The 23,136-nt window shown below is 38.4% G+C and overlaps 1 long non-coding RNA gene across 2 annotated transcripts in view; it reads right to left on the bottom strand.

Moving 5' to 3' along the window:
• Positions 1–237: 237 nt before the first annotated feature.
• LOC144366528 (uncharacterized) overlaps positions 238–23,136 on the bottom strand; it is a 32,173-nt gene continuing 9,274 nt past the window's right edge. The window contains exons 2-3 of one of the 2 annotated variants that reach the window (XR_013425586.1): positions 11,241–11,462; positions 238–924 (exon numbers count right to left, since the gene is read on the bottom strand). This is a non-coding gene — a long non-coding RNA (uncharacterized LOC144366528). Of the gene's footprint in view, positions 925–11,210; positions 11,463–23,136 lie in introns of both variants that reach the window. The other variant, XR_013425585.1, reaches the window with a different exon arrangement.

Here is a 23,136-nt window from a genome sequence, read left to right on the forward strand (position 1 = left end):
TTTTCCATCTCTAAATAAGACATTCAACTGAACTCAGATTTAAAAATGATGTTTACCTCATCCTTTTGCAATTTCCCCTCTAGACTTCAAAATTTAGTAAATGTTTTAGGTTGGAAGAATTTAGAAAAAGGTTTAATTATTTGCAAAATACATAGAATAAATTAGAGAACCAATTCACAACCAAGTTGAGGTAAACCAAATCAATTCTAAACACATTTAGATTCACTTTTCCAAAATGACATTTGATTGTGATTCTAAAATTCAACTACATCTCCATTAATAGTGTTATTGCATTTGGAAGTTTTCTCACTACATATTTTAGAATATTTAACTCTACTTGATGGGCTACACTAATCCTAATTGCAAACCTGCCTTGGTTATCTATGAATTCAGTTTCTAGTTCTTAATTGAATCATAAAACTGTAAGCTAGTAAAAGCCTGATGTTGTTTGTTATTGATTTAATTAAACTATCACTCAATTTCTGCTTCTAACCTATTGGTGAAGTGGTATGGAATGTTTATTCCTTCTATCTTCTTTAACATTTGCAGATATATTCTCTTATCATTACAGCCTTATGAAAACAAAGAATGTGATTTTTTTTTCTTGTAGAATAACTCCTCATTCTAGGGAAGGGAGAGTCACATACTTACTTACCTGGTAGATTTTTTTTTATTCCATTACAATGTATCTAATATCTAGAGTTGTGAGAGTATGAATTAATTTATTATTTCACCATTTTTATTCAAGCATATTTCATATCAAATTATCTAATCAGCAATGACCTCCAGCGGGTTTATGGCAGATAGTTTAGTGATTAGATTTCCATCCTTCTATGTCTCTAGGTTTCTCCATTCTGGTCACACTGCTCAGATTCCTTCAATGGTTGACACTTTCCCTCTTCTTCGGAATCATCTTTCCTTCTTCTGTAAATAGAATAGCAATACTGTTCAAATCACAGAAGATGATAAAAAAAATCCTTCCAGCAAGACACCACAAGGTACTCAGGGACCTTGGTTAATCAATGGTCCATCCCAGAAGAATATGTCCACTTTCTGAGCTTAAGTGATTCATCCTGGTTTCCTTAGCTGAACATATAAGGCATGGAATAGATGCTTTATTTTCTGTCCATAGTGTCTACCCTGTGTATCAGGAGCAACAAATAATCCACCCAACGCCTCTTCAAATAAGCCCCAATAGTACCTAGAGGTCAGAAGGCAAAGCAGGTATAATGAATTACCTCTATCTTTGAAACAATCAGATTTTTGTTTTGCAGTTACTTTTGAAATATAATTTAAGTTTTTGTCAAAAATATTCATATGAGAAATGTACTAAGATGGTTTCCTGTTGTTCATATAATCTGTAAATTGGAGACTTATGGTCCTGAAAACTCTCAGACGATGCATTATCAATATGTTATATAGAAACCAGTGTGATGTACTTAGAAAAGGATTCAATGAAATCAAACAAGGGAAAGGGGAAAAATATATCACATATGCCATTTATTATTTCCTTTTGTGTTGTCTTTCATTCATTCTCTTCTTCACTATATATTAATTTACTAGAAAATATGTATTGATCACCTAAGTGCTAAAATCTTTTTGATTCTTTAAATCCCTCAACATCAGCTGAGTGTCAGCCTTTCTATTAAGGTCTACTAGACACTCAGAAGCAAGAAGTCTTGTTCGTGCTTGAAATCCTGCTGCATGCACAGTTGTGATCATGTTACTATGGACCTAAGAGTGTTATCTTTAGGAATCTACTTTTATGCCACTGTATTGTCATTTGTTTCTGATTTTCCCATACACTGTGGATTTATCAGACACAGGATGGTATAATGCATGTTTTATAAAATTTATCAATGACATGTAATTCTATCCAGCATGGAATCTCCAGACATAAATTTTATATACTCTCTCTATTTTGCTCATACACGTACAGACACTTATACACATGTAATGCTGATAGTATTCTGGTATCCAGGGATTTATGCTGGCAGAAGTTGAAGTAAAAAAAGGCAGAAGTGAAATACAAACTTTTAAAAAGTGGATAATGAATGTTTATAAGATGTACTGGAATAATGGTAAATCCATAGTTACCTGAATTACAAGTGAACCATCCCATTTCTTAGTTATTTTTAAGTCATAATGTTAGTGCACATTTATGGATGACATTATGATAACTCAATACATGTATGCAATGTGGAATGTTAAATCAATATGATTAAACATTTTAATTCCTCAGTTTTGTCCATGCTATGGACACACTAATTCCTTACTTCGTCTCTGTCACCATTTGTTTTTTTCCTGTGAGAGAAGTCAAGTGGTCTGAAGTTACACTCATGCATAAAGCATTTTAAAATAGCCTTCATTTATGAGCAATCATCTATGAAGGACTAACATTTGTGGAATCTTGCTGTGTCCTTTTTCTGAGATTACAACTTCTGTACAAAGTGACAAATATATTTAGATGGAGCAAAAAGTGTTGTCTGTACAGTGTTCGATTTGTAGAGTTAGCATTTGTATCTTTTTGGATAAAATGCCCAGAAGGGAAATGTTGAAGAATACTAATAAATACTAATAAATAACTAAAGTAGACTTTGTCCCAAAAGGGCAACAGCAGGCTGTATTTTCAGGGGATAAATTTGTGTAAATGATTTACATTTCTTTTCTCAGGAAATATTGTAAATACATTTTCTGACTTTTTATTTTATTCTCTCAAAAATTTTAGAAGGAGAGAGAAAAAAGTCGAGAGAAATGAGATTTGTAATCGTTTATCTTATGTCTACTTCAGGGTAATATTATATACAGGAAATCTTTAGAAATAGAAACTTTAGACAATTCAACAGTTTTTCTTAATTTATACATTTCTTGTAGCCAAAGTCTTATTGATTGAATAGATGTCTGGTAAAAGATCATTTTATAGATATTTATAAATTAAGAGGATGATAAATATAGTTATATCTAATTAGCTATACATTCTTAGTAGAGAAAGAAGAAGGTAGTGTATTTGGTGAGGATTTTTTTCTCCATTTCTGTAAGGAAATGAGCAACATTCTAGATGAGCCATGAGCATAAATTTAATTAAAATGAGAGATTTTTTTTCTTTTACTGGTGAAAGTGTCTTATTGAATGGTTTCTTATGTGTTGTTTGTATCAGTGCCTACACTAGAAATACCAATACTTGACTTTAGCATAACACAGGAGATGTCTGAATGTTGCAGTAGAGCACAAGAAAAGATGAAGTTTATTTCTAAATAATAACTTAGAAGACATCTATTGACCCATTTTATAAGTGATGACACTGAAGCACAGGGAGGTAGAATTAAAAGGATAGACTTATGGTTCAGAATCCAAGTTTTCTCATTTCCAAGAATATAGTCTCTTGGTGTTTTATGTTCATACTGACAAAATGATACATGATATCTCAAACCACTACAAAACCCACTTTTGTCAAGGTAATTATTTCCATTAAAATTAATTTAAATGCTAATTTCAGCACAATGTCTCAAAGGTCACCAAAAACTCTTAATATAGTTCTTCAGGTTTACCTATGTCAGAAAAAGTCAAATTTTATGCTGTATGTAAGCTTATATGCTCATCTTCCAAAGTTACAGGGATGCGGGTGGAAGACATGGACATGTGGGTAAGAGAAATTTCTTGCCCACAGCAGAGTGAGCAGCATGAGCACAATGTTTGTATTTGCAAAACCAATGTGGAGGTACCAGGATTATAACACTCACAGAGGGTGTGCCCCACAGATGAGGACCCCTCAGTTAAAGGAGCTCAAATCTCTTATGAATGTCTGTACACAAAGCTGTCATTTTGCTGAGGACACATTACCTTTATATTGTTGGAGAGTAAGGAAAATTCAATTTTGTCTCCAAAAGATCTCTATAAGAATGAGACAGTTCATGATAAAAAATTTTTTGAGAAGCCATTCCGGGAAAAGAGGGTAATTAGTAGTTGACTTACAGTGCAATGGACCCCTACAGAACTATGACCTTACACCCTTCTATTATGCACTTATTTATTCGTCACTCATTGACAGAAAAATTCATTTTTTTTTATCTTTCTATTCATTTATTCTAGTATTTATTCAGTGAAGATTCCAACTGTGTGCCAGGAACTGACCTTTTCTTGCAAAACTTCATTTAAACCAAATGAAATTATTTTCCACTTAAAGTCAATCACTCAATTAATGTGTTGACTTTTATAAGACAATGTAACAATTTTCTGATATTTTTTTCAACATAAAAAAACATAACACTCATTGAGATTATCTTGCTTTTAGAATCAACTAAATACCATATTTTTATTTATTCTTATAGGATTCCTAAGAGCAAAACTTAATTTTTTTCCTTAAGTTGAGCTCATACAATTGCAGTTTTCATTTTTACAACTTTTTTGTAATTCTTGTTTCCTTTGGTATTTGTCAGAGTAAAAATGTATTTATTTCTAGTTTCCTAACTTGCAGTCTTAGTCCTAGAAGAGAGGCTGTACAATCCTCAAACATTTCTTTTATACTCTATACTTCTAGGTAGTCTCTTTCTCATAGTTGGAAATTACACATTAATTGAAATTGATATCTCTGGCATTTAGTCTATGTTGCAGCTGGGCTTTTGTTTGGTATTCGAATTGCAGCAATTAACAAGTAGTTATATAATTTATACCATTTTCAAGTGGGAATATATAGATATATATGTGTGGGGTGATGTGTGATAGAGAGGTGATGGGGAGAGGGAGGGAGGGAGGGAGGGAGAGAGGGAGAGAGAGAGAGAGAGATAGAGAGAGTCAAAACAGTACCTTGAACATTTTTTATTCCCCCTTCATAGCCTACGTTATTGTACCTACTGAAATGTAATTAATAATTGAGGATCAAATTTCTATCTTCTACCTGTTGATTGGCTATAGTAAAAAAATGCCTTAAAAAAGAGTTATAAATAGAGCTTAGCAAACAGAAATAACTCAACTAAAATAGCCTGAAATACCAAGTATTAGTAAGGATGTAGAGCAACTGGAACTTATATGTTGCAGGAAGAGTGTAAATTAATGCAATTTCTTTTAAAACAATTTTTCACAACATCTACCAAAGTAAACCATCAAAAATATAGTAATAGATGTTGATTCCCTAGTGGAAACTATTAAATTTTATGCTATGATACTTAAAAGACCTTAACAAATTAAGAAACATGGAACATCAAGGATTAGAATATCCTCTATCATAAGGAGAGTAATTCTCCCCAAACTCTTCTGCAGATACAACAGATTTTATTTAATGTACCATCATTTTTGTTTCTGTTTCTGAGGGAACATGGTGGGGGGACTGGAAATGGATAGCTGCTCAGATGTATGTAGTCAAGGGTCAGGTACCCAAGACATGCTTATAGAATAAGCAGTATCTAGTGGATTTTTATAAGAGATTACAAAACTTTTAAGAGACACTCATAACAGAGATGATATGATATAATTGAGGGGAAGATAAAGAGAATTTTGATACAGATTAGCAAGTAGAGAAATATATCACATAATAAAAATCCAGAAATAATTTGTGACAGAACTGGATGGCATGTCCCATTCATGAGAACATAACAGCTTTTTAATAAATAATTATAAATATATTTATATAATATATATATAATATATACATATATATAAATTACATACTTTACATATAAATATATATTATATATAATAATTGCATTTATACAATTATATGTATACTTTACATATATGTATATATTATATACATATAAAGTATATATTATATATAATTATATATATATAATCTTATACACATATGAAAACAAAATTTGTATCACTCACTTTAAGAATAAAATATAAAATGCAAATATAAAATTCTATCATGTGACAAATAAGTATACTAACTCATTTAACACCACCAAGAATAAAAAAGTTAAAATGGTACACACTTGTAATCCTGGTGACTCTGAAGGCTGAAGCAGGAGGATTGCAAATTTAAGGATAGCCTCAGATATTTAGTGAGACACTAAGCAACTTAGCAAGATCCTGTCTCAAATTAAAAAAAAAATAGTTAAAAATGTCTGGGGATGTGGCTGAGTGGTAAAGTGTCCTGGGTAAGATCCTAAGTACGAATAAATTAATAAAATATGAGAGACAAATATAAAACACTATTATGTAACAATAGGTATATTAACTCACTTGATCATCAGAATTGCCATAGTATTATTTCTTTCATAGAAGAGCAACTTCCAACTGAGAAAAGTTGTATATGTTCCTCAAAGTCAAGTGGTCATTAAAAGGAACCAAAGTTGAACCTGTGCAATTTGTGATTAATGCCAAATAATAGTATTATAAAAGTAAAAAGAAACAGATAAAATTATTTTAAATCAACATTTTATCTCACCTCTTGACAATATGTCAAGGCAGGTATGGAAAACATGTTAAAATTAGCATGTCCGTATTAGTAAGAAGTTGAAAGAAGTCAATGTCCTCCATGAGTAGTTAGTATTATACTGTGGAATTCAATCTAACAGTATAAATCCGCTCTATCAGCAAGCACAGATGCAACTCAAACTATAATTAGCAAAAGATGCATAAATAAATAATATATTATTTATAAATATTTTCATTCACAGTAAAGTGAATGGTTTATTTATGGTTTAGATATTGGGTGTCCCTCAAAAGCTCATTTGTGAGAGAAAATAAGAAAATTCAGAGTGAAATGATTGGGCTATGAGAGTCTTAATCTAATCAGCTTATTAGGCCCTTGACAAGGACTAACTGAGTTGTTAACTGGCAGGTAGGATATGGCTGGAGGAGGATCATTGGTGGTCATTGGAAGGTCATTGGGGGCATTCCTTCAGAGTACATATTTTGTTCTTGAAGAGTGGTGGTGCTGCTCTCTGCTGCCTAGTTTGGTGTTCTGAACTGCTTTCCTCCACTACACTTTTCTGCCACACCTTCGGCCCTGAGTAATGAGGCCTCTGAAACCGTGGGCCCCAAAATAAACTTTTCTTCTTTTAATTGTTCTTTTGGTGATAGCAGTTAAAAAAAAAACAACAAAACTAATTTCCAAGATTTACTGGCTGCAGATAAATATGCTAAGCATGGCTGCTGCTGCTGTTTCTGCTGCTGCTACACAAGGATCAAACCACTATAATGCTGCTAAAACCACTTTATAAAAAGAAACTCTGAATAGGGTGCAGAATAGATAAACCTTGGAGACACTCACTAAGTGACATAAACCAATCACAAAAAGAAAAAAAGTACACTGATTTCACTATTTCTTACATGAGGAACTTATAGCAGTCAAATTTCTAGAAACTGAATGCAGATTGTGGTGACCCCAGATGGAGGAGTGCTGGGGAGTTGTGTGGAATGGGTATAGAGTTTGACTTTTGACTGGGAGTTCTGTTAGATGAATTTCATAGCAATGTAAACATGCTCAATACTCCTGAATCATATATTTATACTTATTAAGGCAGCAAATTTAATTCTGTGTAATTTTCCCTTAAATTAAAAATAAAAAAGTTTTAGGAAATTATTAGCATTAAATTCACAGTAGTAGTTACCTCAAGAGGTCAGGGTGATTTTCTATTTCCTAACCAACCATGAAAATAATTATTCTTTTAGTTGTACAAATAGATCATTATATTATATTATATGAGATATTTTTACAAAGATTGGAGCTAGAAGTCAGTAATGAGAAAGCCCACTTCCTTTCATTTGCCCTAGGTGACTTCTGACTGCTTTTCTAGGATCTTAAGACTGTCATGTTATACACCTGTGCCTTGCTGAAAGGAACTCTGAAGTTGGATCTGCCTGGATCAGTTTACTTATCTCAGGTCATGCTGTCTCATAAGGTGGCTTAGACTCTGTACCTCATCTTTGTGCAGATGGAATGAGAGAAACAATCTCCACATTTAGGCTCATTTCCTAAGAATCACAACAGAAGTGGCAGAAATGACATTACCTTGGTGTGTGGGAAGTGTGGGGAATATCTCAGCTCTCTTTATGGCTTGTGTTCCTTTCCCTTTATTCTTTGGATGGATTTGTTTGCTAGCATTCAGCATTCTTTGTGATAACCAGCATTTTCTCTTCACCTTTACCATGTTCCACAGTCTCCTAAGGTAACTAGGATACACCCAGCTACTTTTTAAGTGGCCGCCATGTGATTTTAGAGCCTGTGGTTTGTGAGGTCTCCACAGGATTCTGAGGTCAGGCGATAGGCTACCTGAGGTGTTCCAAGATTTACTGGCTGCAGATAAATATCCCAAGCATGGCTGCTGCTGCTGTTTCTGCTGCTGCTACACAAGGATCAAACCACTGATACTGATTGTAATGTGTGAGGTGCTGAGTGAGGCCAGATCTCTGCTTCTCCTCCCCTCTATCCACAGACAATGGTCTTGGGCAGGTTATGACTGCAAAAGGACTGACTGGCCAGTGGGTTAGACAGAATGTCTAAAGTTCCTGCAGTGTGGAGAGAGGTTGTAGGTCTTTGTGAAGCATACTTTCTTTGGGAAGTCAAGAGTTTGAGGTATTGCATTTCTTTCTCTCACAAGCTGGAATATGAGGTCAGTAAAATCACATTTCTGTAAGACAGGCCATGTGTGTTCAAGCCACTCAACTCCACAGAACTCTTGACTACTAAAGTCTAAATGCTAATGAGAACTATCTTCTTGTAAGTTTTGAGACTTAGAAAGATAGTGCATATCTGGAGAGTTACAAGAGAGCATATCTTGCAGGAGGTACTCAACTCACCTGAGCTTGTAAAATTGCATTTGTAATCTACTAAATGATCTAAGGGAAACTAAAGATTGAGCTGTTAGCATAGTATTATTTTTCCTTTTAACCCTCAGCAAATCCCATGACTTGGCTGGCGGTCTCCTGCATCTCCAGAAGAGGAAAGTGCAGGTAGTGGATAAGTAATATGAAATCATTTTTTTAAAGAAAATGCAGAGCATATACTTTTAATTTTCATGAACTTGTGGTTCTGTTAAGTCATGAAAACTACACAGATGGACTGAAGAATCCTAATAAGAAAAAATTCATTTGAGCAAGAAAATTAAACTGTTCATAATTAAAACAAATCCATCATACCTGGATTTGTTTAGTGCAGTGGTTAAGAGATCTACATCAGAGAAGACTCCCCACGTGGTTTGAATCCTCTCTAAAGTTCATCAGTATGCCACATGAGAAAAACTGTTTTACCTCTCTGATAGGCAGTCTCTCGTCTATAAAATGATTATAATGACAAGAGTATCTACTGGAGAGGGCAGTTGTGAAAACAAAATGAAACCCTATCCAAGCTCAAGGTGTGTGTCCTGTAAATTTTCTTGTTCTTATTACCAAGTGTACAAATGTAGTGTACTGAGTTTCCAGCCCTAGAAAAATTCTCAAATTAGAGCTGAAATCTTGCAGTTCCCATAACTTCTGTAGTTCATCAAATCACTCAAGTTGAGGTTATTAATCTATTTCAATTGATTGACAGTTGCACAGTAGTCTTTTGATTTATAATTTGCACCCAAGTTATTGAATTTATAATTTGGACAGAGCTCTGAATGTGTTTTTGATTTATGTGTGTCCCCCATAAAGTTACAACAAATCATTGGTAGTTCAGCAACATTTACTGTAAGACACGCACATTTAGCAGTTGGATTTTAAAGGGCAAGTGAATTTTAATTTCATCATATAAAACAGGGGATAGATGCTGCAAATAACTGCAAAAAGAGCAATATGATCAAGTGAGGAAAACCGTACTATTTAATAACTACATAATCCCAAATTCAGTTTATAATTTTTTCTCTGCCTGAGCTCTATCACAGATAGGATTTTTCAGACCATGGTAAACATCTAGGTCAGCATATTTACCTTTCACACAGGAGGGCTAAAATGCTGGGGGCCATACCACAGTTAGTGGCTCTATTAGGAATTTCATTAAACTTCCTCATTTTAAGTTTTATAATCTTTCCAGTGTATCACACAATTCTGTGACTCAGTTTATTTCTCTGAAGTATAAGAAGAAAATAATACATACTCTGTTTATCTGTGGAGTTTTTTTAATAATATGAGAAAAAAGTTCATAAGCTTTAAAATATAAAAGCACAGTACAAGTTTCCACTTAGACCTGTGTTTGATTCCTTAGGCAAGAAAGCTTATAAGGAGTGGAGTCCATCCTTTATCATAGAAGCTATTTATCAAACACCTGCTCTTTGTTAAAGAGCTACTCTTAGAGGGACTCCACCACCCACCTACTTTCATTTTGTATGAATTAATTTTGATTGATGTAATATTGAAACACATTTATGAGGTAAATGTGATGTTTTAATTCATGGATATATTGGGTAATGATCAACTTATGGTAATTAGCATATCCATCACCTGAAATTTTTATTGTATCTTGATGGTGAGTACACTGAAATCCCTCTCATTCTTCTTAACTATTGTCACCCTGTGTATCCATGATACCAGAACTTATTACTGCTAAGCATAACATTGTACCTCTGTCCAATGTCCTCACACTCCTCTCCCCCACACTCTGCCCAGCCTCTGGTAATTGCTATCCTACTCACAATTTCTATGAAACTACTAGAATTCACATGCGAATGTGATCATGTGACAGTTGTCTTTCTGGACTTGGCTTGTTTCCTGAAACATACAGTCCTCCAGGTCCATCTAGGTTGTCACAAATGATGACATTTTATGTTTACTTGTGATTGAATTGTATTTCATTGTAAATTTCTTTATCCACCCGTTCTTTATTTTAATTCTCACACAATCCCATGATGTTTTTCTGTTTTCAGAAGATATTTGACTCAGGATCAGAAACTTTAAGGGAATTATTCTAAGAGTTTGAACCCAAAGCCTCTACCTGAGACATTTTTCTGCACTGACACTGGACACACTTAGAATCTGCAAGGTTCATCAGTTAATATTTTCTGGCAAAGCAAAAATGCCTTCCTCTTTAAGATCTGATCCTAATTGTAAAACAGTTTTATTCTTGCTGCAGTATTAGCTGTAATATTAATCTTTCTTTCTGACCTCATTCTGGCAAATTGTCTTGGAAAGAGAAATAAATAATGCCTCTGCAAATTGATTTATATGAACTCTTGAGATATAGCACTAGCAAAAATACCAGGCCATATCTGGGCCCCCATCATTGAAGCAAAGTGTCTATGTCTTATTATTTATTTTCATTCCAAGTTCAGAATAACTATCACAATGCTTACTTTCTTAATGCCATGGCTTCAATAAAGTACCTTGAACTTTGACTTCCACTGATGAGATCTTGAATATAATGCAATGGTTCCTTCCATTGGTTCCAGGAATCTGAACTTGAGGTGGAGGTTCAGCTGGAGCTGCAAAAAGGAGCAATCAGAACAAGGAGGCTGCACTGTTGGACTTCCACCTTCTTCAGGGAACTCAAGGAGAATATTGTTTGCAGAGTTTCAGAGGTCCTTGTCTTGTTTGCTCTGTTTTGCCTGAGGGAAGTGAGATTGTTTGATTTTATTTTAAAACTGACCTTTGATTTTGACAAATTCATCCTTTTTCTAGCACGAATGACACACACACACACACACACACACACACACACACACAATTCAAAGCAGAAATAGGGTTATGTCTATATCCTCCCAAATTATTTTAATTGTTTTCTTCTCAGTGGAAATTGGTGCAATTTATATCAACAGGTTATTATTGTCTTCCATCCAATTCAGAATTGGTTTACTAAATGCCTGCTGCTGTGGACTAAATATCATGTCCCCAGAAAATTCATTGGTCAAAGCCATAATTCCCAAGTGACGGCTCTTGGAGTTGGGCTTTTCACAGGTAATTAGGTCATGGGAGTAAAGTCATCATGACTGGTACTAGTTTTCTTGTAAAAGGAGACACATGACAGATGCTCTGTCTCCATATGAGGATCCAGCAAGAGTCACTCAAAGAACAACTGGCTTGGTGTTATAAAAAAATATGAATCCCGGAAGTTATCTAATGCAAAAAGGCATAGAAGATGTTAAACTAAAAAATAACATAAACAAATAATAAATACTACACTTTGAGACTCAACTGCAATTAAGAAAGCTACAACAACAATCTGGATAAGAATAATAGGATCACAAACATCCTTTAGATCAGCATCTGTTTCATGAGAAAAAGAGCAATGACCTGGAACTTGTAGTTTCAAAAGTACAATAAAATATTGGACCATTTTGAAATGAGGATGAAGAATAGAATGAACTGTATGCATGAGTTGATTACTCTGCCATAGTGAGGTCAACATAACTAGACTTCAGGCCTGGCAGAGAAGGGACATGAAAATGCTCAGGTATTCACTTTTCTTGTTTTTGGTTCCTTTTTGTGTTTTTAAAGTTATAATGATTAAATGTACGTATTGGTTGGAGAAATAAGTATGAAAGTCTATTAGAAATTAAGGTTATGATAAATCATCTAAAACTTGAGAACCTATCCAATGTTAGAAAGAAGTCTTGAAAGGAAACTAATCCTTGAACAATGTTTGATCAAAGAACTATGTAAAAAGAAAAATGGCTTAAATATAAATACAAAAGATCACATAGATTTTTTATACCTTATAGAAAATTGAAGGTCAGAGGAAAAGGAACAGCACACTACAGCTGGGCGATGCACTATGGCAGGGGTGGGTACAAGTGATAAGAACCTGGTGAGGCTGCCTTGCTAGAGTGTTGCAAGCCTATGTCAAAAGCTTAGCTCCTGCTTGTGAGAGGTTGACACACTTTCTTTTCTTTTCTTTTCTTTTTTTTGTTGTGGTATTGGGGATTGAACCCAGACTGTCTCAGAGGCAAACACTCTACCAACTGAGCTATATCTCTGGCCCTCTTCATACAGACTTTCTAGATTGTTCTAACCACTATTAATTCCTGTGTTCTTCATAAACCTGTACAGCCTAATTTATTCACTCTTTTCTCACTGTGGAGATTGAGAAATGTGCTTCACAGTGGACAGTGAGAAATGTGGACATCCATATGTGCTTCCTTTGTTCTGTTTCTTCTTTCAGTTTCATAAGCTCAGGGACCATGGCTTTGTTTTGTCTATGGATTTCTAAACACCCAGACCTGTTCAAGAAAGGTTCAATAAATTCAATTAACAGAGGTAAAAACAAAACTTGAATGGAAGCGTGTTTTGACTGAAGACTAAATACAAAGCTCATCTGTCTGCTGTCTTGAGAGCAGGAGGCCTGGTTGGACAGATAACTGAGAGTTCCGGAGCAATATCCACCTAGTGAAGAGCAATGGGAAATCAAGAGCCTGAGATATGACTCCCCCATGCCATGCAGCGATCATTTCCTCTGACAAATCTTGTCCATTTTATTAATGAAGTTCCCTTTTACATAAGCATGCTTGGGACTTAACTTGAGAAAACCATGGCAATCTACCCCCTGGATGTAATATTTTTGAAAACAGAAAAATTCAAAGATCTTTGGAAATCAAGCTTCAAAGACACTTATTTAAGGGTGAGATGAATATTAACTTTTTTCAAGAACTTTATGTGAAAGAAAAGGAAAACATTTTTGCCACAGCATGAGGTCCAGATCTGATAGTGTCAACTAAAGAGCTCACTACTGAAGGCTAAAAGTACTTATAATAAACTGTGATATATTTTATTAATTCCAAAATGTAACAGCACCCTAGCATAAAGCAGAGAAACAAACAAAAGCATTGTTCCTACAGCAGCAGATTTTTATCATGCTTGTTTAAAGAATAGGAGACTTACACTCAGATATCAGTAGCACAGTTGTTAGACAGTAGATATGAGAAAAAATATAGTTTTTAGTTTAGCTATCTCTGACTTTTACTCATCGTTTTTAAAAAATCACTTAAAATTACATTGTGTACATTTAATCTGAAAAGACTAAACAATATGATGCAAATTTAAAATCTAGTTTAGATGGAAAGTATTGCAAAAGTATTGTGCATAAAATGCAATGTCTTGGCTGGGTTAGGCTGATTCTCAAAAGACCATTAAAGGCGATAGTTGAAAAAAAGCCCTAGTTCATTTGCCTATGCTAACCAGATCCAGCAAGGTAAAAGGAAGGAAGGAAGGAAGGAAGGAAGGAAGGAAGGAAGGAAGGAAGGAAGGAAGGAAGGAAGGAAGGAAGGAAAGAAAGAAAGAAGGAGAGAAAGAAAGAAAGAATAAATAAAACAGCATGAAAAAATTCAAAAGCAAATAAAATTGGTAGTGGTGGTGGTGGTGGTGGTGGTGATGGTGGAGGTGGTGGAGGGGGAACTTGCTTGTTTTTTGGCCAGGAATACATAAAAAATGTCTCAATGTATTATTTATAGTGTCAGAAATTCCAAAGAGGAACACTTGATTTAATTCAAAGTATAATTCCAGTTATGTGCACAAATAACTGAAGAACCTGAGATTGGAAACAACTCATGGGAATGTATGTTTTCAGAAAGAGCAATTGGTTCCTTTATACAAAAATTGCTACAAAGGACAGAATCTGCAAAATGGGTAACCTAGGAGACAGGGAGGAAATTCTGAAGAGATCAAAGAGTCTGGTGTTCATTGATTGTGCACAAATGTATCACAAAGCTATCACAGTACCACTCACACCCCAGCACTTGAAAAGGAGAATTTGCAAAGCAAGAAATGGAATCAGGCCTGTTTTCAAGTTCCTCCCTTCTGAAAGAGGTGAACAGGTAAAAGGTATGTTCCTCTAGATTGGAGAGAAAGGATCACTAAAGACCAGTGGTACATGGATGCTAAAGTTCTGACTGTACAAGTCATGAGGAAGGTGCCATTCATGAGAAGCAACACTTGGAGGCAAAGACACCCTGGAGGACCTGAGAAAAGTGAATGCTATGTGGAGTCAAGTACAGTTCTATACAATGCAAGTCCACAAAATACCTCTATCTCTGTAAAAGAAAAGAAGATTAGATGTCCCGCCCCGTCTGGAAGCTATTGATGCAACAGGCCTAGGGTTGGTAACCAGATACAAGACAGAACACACAGAAATATTTGAAGATCTGGAATTGGACTCTGGATGTGATTGCTGAAAATAGCTGGGGAATGGGAGAATGAAAGCTGTTTGCTGCAAGCAGTTTCAATTTGCTTTGTTGATTAACTTTGTTGTAAGTGAGCACATGCTATTTTTCTTTCCTGTGGACCTAGAAGAATTCAAAACTGCTTCTTACAGGTGACAGGCATGCTTACACATTGAAGCCTCTGTGCCATTGATAAAAAAAACAGTTCACTCATGTGGGCACCTGCACTTCAAGTGAATGTTGTAAACAAATATGTGACAAATGGATGTCAGTGAGACTTTGGAGAACTGATCTTCTCAGCTGTTCCTCTTTTCCCCTGAAAGTTGGTGATGCTAGATTCAAGAGAACTCTTTCTGACACCCTTCGTGTTTCATGCCTGAACTGTGCTCTGAAAGTTCTTGAGGAGAACAGCTTAGAAGTGCAGAAGTGAATCTGTTTGTTGAAGCAGCTTCAAGTGGCACAAGCTAACTTGTTCTCAGTGAGCACATGGGGATTTTCAGCAGTGTGAATGAGAATGGCTTCTCAGAGCTGGTAGGCATGTTTGCATTTGGCAAACTTTGCCATCTGTCACCCAGAGTTCCTTGCATGAAACCTACATTTCCAGTGTTTTCAGAAAGGTGTGATGAGTGGGTTTCCATGGAATTTTGTGGAATTGATCTTTTCAGGCAGTCCTCATTGCCTTCTCAAAATTGTTGATCCTGGTGCAAGGGCTCTCTTGTCAGCCAACATTGTATTTTGAGCCTGACCTTGGCTCTGAATGTACTTGCTGTACTTCCCATCTTTCCTCTCTCTGGTCCACTCCTCAGATCCCATCCTCCTTTCAATAGGGCCTCATCCAGGAAGCCTGCCCATGTGCCTCCCACTTGATTTAAACTTCTCCAGTGCACTTATTGTCAAAGCAGGGACTCCCAGGAGAGAGGGCTCTCCATTCTGCACACTGAAATTTCTCAGCAGGGAGGACTCCTCCATGCTTGGATGGCAGGGCTGCAATCACCTGGAAGGTGGAAATAGGAGGCTGGTGGTGTTCCTAGCCAGGATGCTGGTGACTGCAGTGCATTTAATCTATGGCCCTCAAGGAGCTTTATGCTGCAGATTTGTGTACTTCTGCATCTGTATGCACACAGTTCTTCATGTGGGGAAAAAAGCAATGTTCTCAAAGTTTGCTTTATATTATACTCAACTGGTAATTTACAAACCCCAGTGTCCCATCTTAGCCCAGAGCCATTCCATCAGCCCAGGGCCACTGGGTGGTCCAGCGGTCAGTACTATGCACAGCTCCCAGGTGGCTCCAGTGTGTAGCTGAATTTGAGAGCCAGTGTACAGTAGGATTTGCCCTTGAGGTTAGATTCATTGACTTCCTCTTATGTCATTTCACTGGTTCAGGATATTCCTTGTCTCATGAACCATTCTGTGAAATCTTCAAGTTAGCCATCTCTGGTCATTTCTTCCCTTTGATGGCACCTGGTTCAACAGCTTGTTGTTGGGTGGGGTCAGTCATGGGCAGTCCTGGGTCACAGAGAGGGACAGGAAGACCATAATGTGGAATGGTGGTGTAGAGAGTAAGGGTGGGGCCAGAGCCCACACTGTGGTTAGGGTAGGGAAGGGATCTGAAGAGACTACCTTGAAAGCGATCTCTGGCTGCAGTTAACCAGGAATCAGGGCCTGGAAATGGAAGCCATGACAGGGCTTCTGACTAGAAAGGACACATCTTTCTGGGCTCAGTTGGAGGTCCATCGAGGCAGAGGAAAAGAGAGAGGATGCAGGAGAGGGAGATGGTCTAGATCACAGAGCAGCTCCGTCATCATATCTTAGAGAATGGATTTTTTTCTTCCAGTTGTTGGTAAATGCTAATTCATTCTCGTGTTACATTCACATCCACCTCATCCATTGGAAAGGCCACTCAACCACCACAGGCAGTGGTATCTTGGTGGAAGTGTGCATTCTAAAAGGAGGTGAGGTTGGCGCCAATAGAGTGTGTGGGCGCTCAGGCATTGGCAAGCTTGCTTTGGAGAGTGAATCTTCTAAATGTTATTGGGCTGTTTTTGAAAGATCGTGTGGTTTGGCTAGACCTAGAATGCTTCCACACAATTTAGCATGGTGTATATTTTAGAGAGCATGATCACTGAGGGACAGGTTGCTGGTGTGAAGCCATGAGCATTAACATCTATCAAGTTTCTCACCTGGAGTTGGTTACCTACAACTGGTGACAGTGTTTTGCTCCTACTGAGCAATACTGAACAAGTCTCTGGGCCAGTAATCCATTGCTGAACTACATCACCAACAAAAAGACACTGAGTGAAGGTGAGGACCAGAAGAGCCCGGGAACCACCTGACAGCAGCCCTGAAGTCCTGAGCTCTGGCACATCATATGCCAACTCAACTGGGTATCAACCTCTTCCTGGGCTCATTAGAACTGTGTGCTTCAACTTTCAGAAACAAACGCAGAATGACAGAATCTTCTCTGAGGACACTTTTCTAAGTCTTGTTTGCAGCACGTGTTCTAAGTCTTATTTGCAGCATGTCTTCACTGGAATGAGTAGTCATTTGGCATTCTGTTGTACTTAAAATTTCATGAGATTCTACTCTTACTTGGTAGGTTGTGTGAAAGTGACTCGGCCTGAATGCATTTTACATCCCAAAATATGGCTTGTCTTTTCTCCTAAACCTATCAGGGCAGTCAGAGCAGCCAAGGAGTACTATAAATTCAGGCACAAAATGGCCAGATAGACTGGGATCACTGTATATCTTTCTAGAACCTTCTTTCATGCTCTGGCATCCCTGAGGTAAAGTGTGGAGACTCTGTAATGCAGATTTGTTAGCAAGTAGTTTTCTTGGGAGGTGATGCTAGAAAACTCCAGGTGGGAACAGGAAGTGATTAGGAACTGGAAGACAGGGTGTACCAGCCAGTTGTTGTCACTGAGTGACTAAGCACAGTCCTGATAAGGAGTGCTGGGGGTCCATGTAGATCATGCTACTAATAGAAGCCCTCCTACAGGATGAGAGAGCTGGGGTGTTCTTTACCCACTCCTGCCAGCCATGAGGGGAAGATGCTGCTGGCCTTCACTGTAGGCAAATGGGCCATGGTGCTGGGGGCTGGAGGTCAGCTGGGGTGTGAACAAATGGCATAGTGCTGGACAATGTCATCCAGCTTTGAATCCCCAGACTGGGATCTTTAGCAGGGCAAGGTCAGAGACTGTGCTCAGTGCAGTGTCTACTTCTCAGCATAGTGCCAGGCACACAGCAGAACTTCATCAATACCCTTGGAATGCTCTGGCTCGCCCCAGCCCTTCTCTAGGCCTCTCAGCTGGGCTCTCTCTGCTGGTCCTGTCTGTTCTACTATATTCAGCTCTTGCTTCTTCGTCTTTTGCTTTCCTGAATTATGTCCTCTTTCTTCACACTCCTGTGGTCACTCTTTCTCCACACTCCTGTGGTCCCAAATGGCTGTGTGGCGGGGCTGTGGCAGAGAGATCTCATTACTACCAGAGATAGAGTTTTTAAGCCAAATAAGACACGTGCTCTGCTGCCAAGGATGGTCTTCAGCATAACGTGAGGTAGAAGTTTTGAAATTAGGATTGTCCTCCCAATCTTAAGGCATGTCATCCCTGTGTGCACACCAGAAAGTGCCCTGGGAAGAAAGTCAGGTATGGGTTTGGAATCAGAGACCAGCATGAGAAGAACACTTTCACTGCTTATTGGACAATGACCTTGGGCATGTTCTGTAACCTCTTGGGACCTCAGTGTTTGCATATCTGAAATGGGGATAGTTGTATGACTGACTTCAGGAGGTGGGTAGAGAGAATCCTAGAAGTAGAGGAAGAAAACACACAGCATCTGTGAAGCACCCCGCCCCCACCTTTAGTCTCCATGATTTTCTAAGCGTGTGTTGATTGACTGTTGGTTACAGCATACCTGTAGATCTACCTGAGGTCCCGTCTAATTTTGCCCAGTTGCCACATTTGCAAGGACACCTTCTAATAGAATTGGATCTAGGAAGCTGGGGTCCCTTTGCAGAACATACAGGATCCATAGCAAAGTTCAAGCCCCTGAGACAGAGGGCTTCTGCTGGTGTCCTCATGTCCTCGTGGGCACTGCAATGTCTTTCTCCACCGATGTTCATTGAGAGCCTGGTCCAGGCCAGGCCAGGGCTCCCTGCTGAGAATGTGGCAGAGAATGAAGCACATGCCTGGCTGGCTTGTAGGGGAACAGTCGGGGGCAAGACAGGCCAGTGATGGTGAAGACAAGACCAGTTAGTTGACTTGTCCGAAGGTCTTGGAGCCAAGCACTCTTCTAAGCACCTTATCATAAAAGCTTCCTCATCCCTCAATAGTTGCAAGAGGAACAGTGCTTTGGTTGTCCCCATTTTCCATAGGTGACAACTGAGGCACTGAAAGATCAGGTCACTTGGCCAAGGTCATGGAGATAGCACAGGGGGAAGTATTGGCTGCAAACCCTCCCATGTGGCTCCAGCTTTGGGCTCTTTATCCCCCACGGCCTGCAACCTCTTGGTAATGCTGTGGCCCCTGTGACCTGTCTGTCACCAAATAGTGATTCACTGCAGGGCCTTTCCCGAGTCCTCTTCCACCTCAGAGTGCCTGTGTCTCACAGAGAGTTAACCAGTTTCCTGGGCCCCACTGGAGTTCCTGGTTTTGCCAATCTGGGGCGGGGCCTGAGAATGTGTGTTTGTAACAAGGTCCCAGGTGACCCTGAAGCTGATGGGTCTCAACACAGGTGACTTTCCTCCTCCCCTCAGGTCATTTGACAATGCCTAGAGACCTTTTGAGTTATCACAAGTCAGGGGTGCTGGTGCAAAACTCAGGTAGAGGCCATGGGTGCTGCTGAATGTCTACACTGCACGGGGAAAACCTCTACAGACTAAGAAGGATATGGCCTGATGGGCCAAGGGCGCCAAGGTGAGGAACCCAGTGTGGAGTACAAGCACATGAGCTTGGGTGTGTTCAGGTATGGCCTCGGGGCTTGTTTCAAATGTGGCTTCTGTCAGTGCAAAACTCCAGCACCTCTGAGTGGAAGCCTTTCTGACAAGCTCTGAACAGCAGTGTATTCTGAAATTTTTTTGTATACATATAATTTTAGCCATTTTCACAATTATTTGATAGGTGTCATGAATGTTTTAATTGTTAGAATTTGTGTGTGTGTGTGTGTGTGTGTGTGTGTATGAGGTTTGGAAACAGGGCATAAATTTGGCCTTCTTCATGGGCCATATTAGTATACACAACTGCTAACAGATGCTTAGCAGTAATTATAAGTCACATTTCCTTCCTTTAATATTTCTATGAAGATATGCCTTTCATGTGTAAAGACAAGTGTTTTCAAAATTGATTCTCTGGACAGATCTTTGGGCTCAGGTGTCAGTGTTCCAAACTGTGCCAGAAAACACCAAATCTGATTTCACAGACTGGGCTGTCCTTAGCTCTGGCCTCCAAATTCATTCCCCTTCCTGGCTGTACAACTCATGAGACTTGCCAGAAAGGAAGAGCCATGGAAGATTTTAAGGAGGACAGCCACAGGATCCTCTTTGCTCCTAGCCTCTTGAGAAAATAATAAAAACAATAACATCAAGCAAACACATGGTCTAGAACCTTCTGTAAATAATTAGTATTTACCATATTGATATGTGTGCCGTAGTCCAAATTGTATTTCAGAGAGAGAGAGAGAGAGAGAGAGAGAGAGAGAGAGAGAGAGAGAGAGACAGAGAGAGAGAATGTGTGTGTGTTTGATTCTGAAGAATCAAAGCCAGAGAACAGAGATAATTCTATTAGCTGCATCTGGATAGCACTTGGCCTCCTTTCCTAGCAGGAAAGGTCCGGAAGTCAATGGCAGAGCTTGTTCGTGGTGTAGCCAAGTTGTCTCTGCAGCATTTTCAATGCTAGAGCATCTGTTCTGAGAATTTTAGTATAGCACCTAATTTTTTTATCTTTGCAGGAACTTGCAAATGTGGGTGTTGAATGAGGGGTATCCATCAGAGGAGAAAAGTTCTTGTTTTGGAGATGGGGAATGTCTAAAGGCTTGTTAGAATGAGTGAAATGAGGTCACTTAAGACTTCAATGAGAGATAGCAAAAGCAGGGGTAGGGGATGGGGTTATGGCTCAGAGATAGAGCACTCACCTCACATGTGCAAAGCCCTGGGTTCAATCCTCAGCACTACATAAATAAATAAATAAATAAATAAATAAAGTTATTAAAATGAAAAGCAGGGGTGAGGGTGGATATACAACAAGCCTCTGAGATGTTCTTTCCATGTCAGGTGGTAGCAGGACATTGGAGCAATGCCTGTGCATCCACTGCTCAGTTCCATCTTGCAGGCAGACCCAGCACTGCAAGCTGATGAGGAACAGGACATAGGAAAGCCATTTACTGCAGATGACACGATTGAGCATCTGGCTCATCACAGAGGATGGGGGGAGGCAGATGCAAGCCAGGCTTGGAGGACCCCATGGAGTACCACCAGGTGACCAACAGCCAGTTCAAAACTCTATTGTTCCTTAGAAAACTTGGATTAGAACCACCATTTGGCCCAACTACCCCACTCCTCGGTCTATACCCAAAGGACTTAATATCAGCATACTGTAGAAAGGCAGCCACACCAATGTTTATAGCAACTCAATTCACTATAGCTAAACTGTGGAAGCAACCTAGATGTTCTGCTGTGGATACAAAAACATTGTCCTATATAAACACAAAGGACTAATGCTCAGCATTAAAAGAAAATATAATGATACCATTTGCAGGTAAATGAATGGAGTTGGAGACTATCATGCTAAGTGAAGTTAGCCAATCTCATAAACCCAGAGGCTGGATGTTCTCTCTTAAGAACTAGATGCTGATCCAAAATGGGGGGAATGTGAGAAATGGAGAAATTTTGATCAAATGGGAAGGAGGAGAGGGAAGGATGTATGGGGCAGGATAGATGGTGGAATGAGAGGGACATTATTCCCCCAGGTACATGGATGAGTAACATAGGGTGCAATGCTACATCGTGTCCAATTAGGCAAATGAAAAGTTGTGTTGCAATAGTGTACAGTGAATCCAAATGCATTCTTGCTGGGGTCCTGCCCTAGCGGGGTCCAGGGAGTCCTGAAGGATGAGTGGCGTCGGCGAAAAGATGAGACAGGAGTCGTTCCGTTGGAGCAATCTCCAGAGAGAGATGCAGCTTTCTCTGGGTCATCTTTTATTACAATTTTTCTCATCATTATAGATTCAGAATACGTCATTGATTATATAATTTAAAACTTTGCCAAGACATGACATTTCCTTAACCATGATTGGGGGTACAAAAAATGTAACATTAATTTACATTTTTCCAGGATATGACCTTCAGTTATGTGATTATTAAAAGTACAGAATCATTAATAAAATACGTCACTAATTTACATTTTTCAGATTTTTTCAAGATTTACTATTTTTCCCAAGATATGTTATATTCTTATTAACTAATGCCAAGCTACGTAACCAGACTCTAAGTCTCCTAACCAATCATTAACCTAAAGTACACTTGTACTTTATTTCTAATCTAAAATTCCCATCTAAAAAAGTCCCTTTAAATCTTATATTTAAAATATCCTAAAGTTTATGAAGCATTTGTGAGGCCCTAGGTTCCATCCCCAGTATCAAAACAAAATAAAATAAAAATCTCAAAGCCATATACCCTTTGAAAGATGGAGGTGTGGATGTGGCAAGCCGTCATCAGGGCTCACCCCTTATTACACATCAGAGAATTCATACTGGAGAGAACATTGGGGTGTGTGTGTTGGGGGTGGAGCCATCCCTTCAGAAGCCAGAGAGCTCCCCCTGCTGGTTACAACCCTGGAATGTGGACTATGTGGGGAGCCTCTGCTGGCTCTTCTGCTCTTTGTTATACTGGATAATTTGTAGAACAGTCACCTTTTAGGCAAGTGGGTCTATCAAGCTCCTAGTCTACCATGCTAGAAGTTAGTATTATTAAGATTTTTGTTTTGAGATGGGATCCTGCTGTTTTGCCCATGCTGGTCTTGAATTCCAGCAATCCTCCTGCCTCAGTGTGTGGGACTACAAGTGCATGCCATTGTGCCTACCTCTAGAGCAACTCTTTGAATTTGGTAAAACTGAGAAAGCCCACTAGTATAACTCAGAA

This window comes from Ictidomys tridecemlineatus, chromosome 9 (assembly GCF_052094955.1).
Source record: "Ictidomys tridecemlineatus isolate mIctTri1 chromosome 9, mIctTri1.hap1, whole genome shotgun sequence".
NCBI classification, from domain to species: domain Eukaryota; kingdom Metazoa; phylum Chordata; class Mammalia; order Rodentia; family Sciuridae; genus Ictidomys; species Ictidomys tridecemlineatus.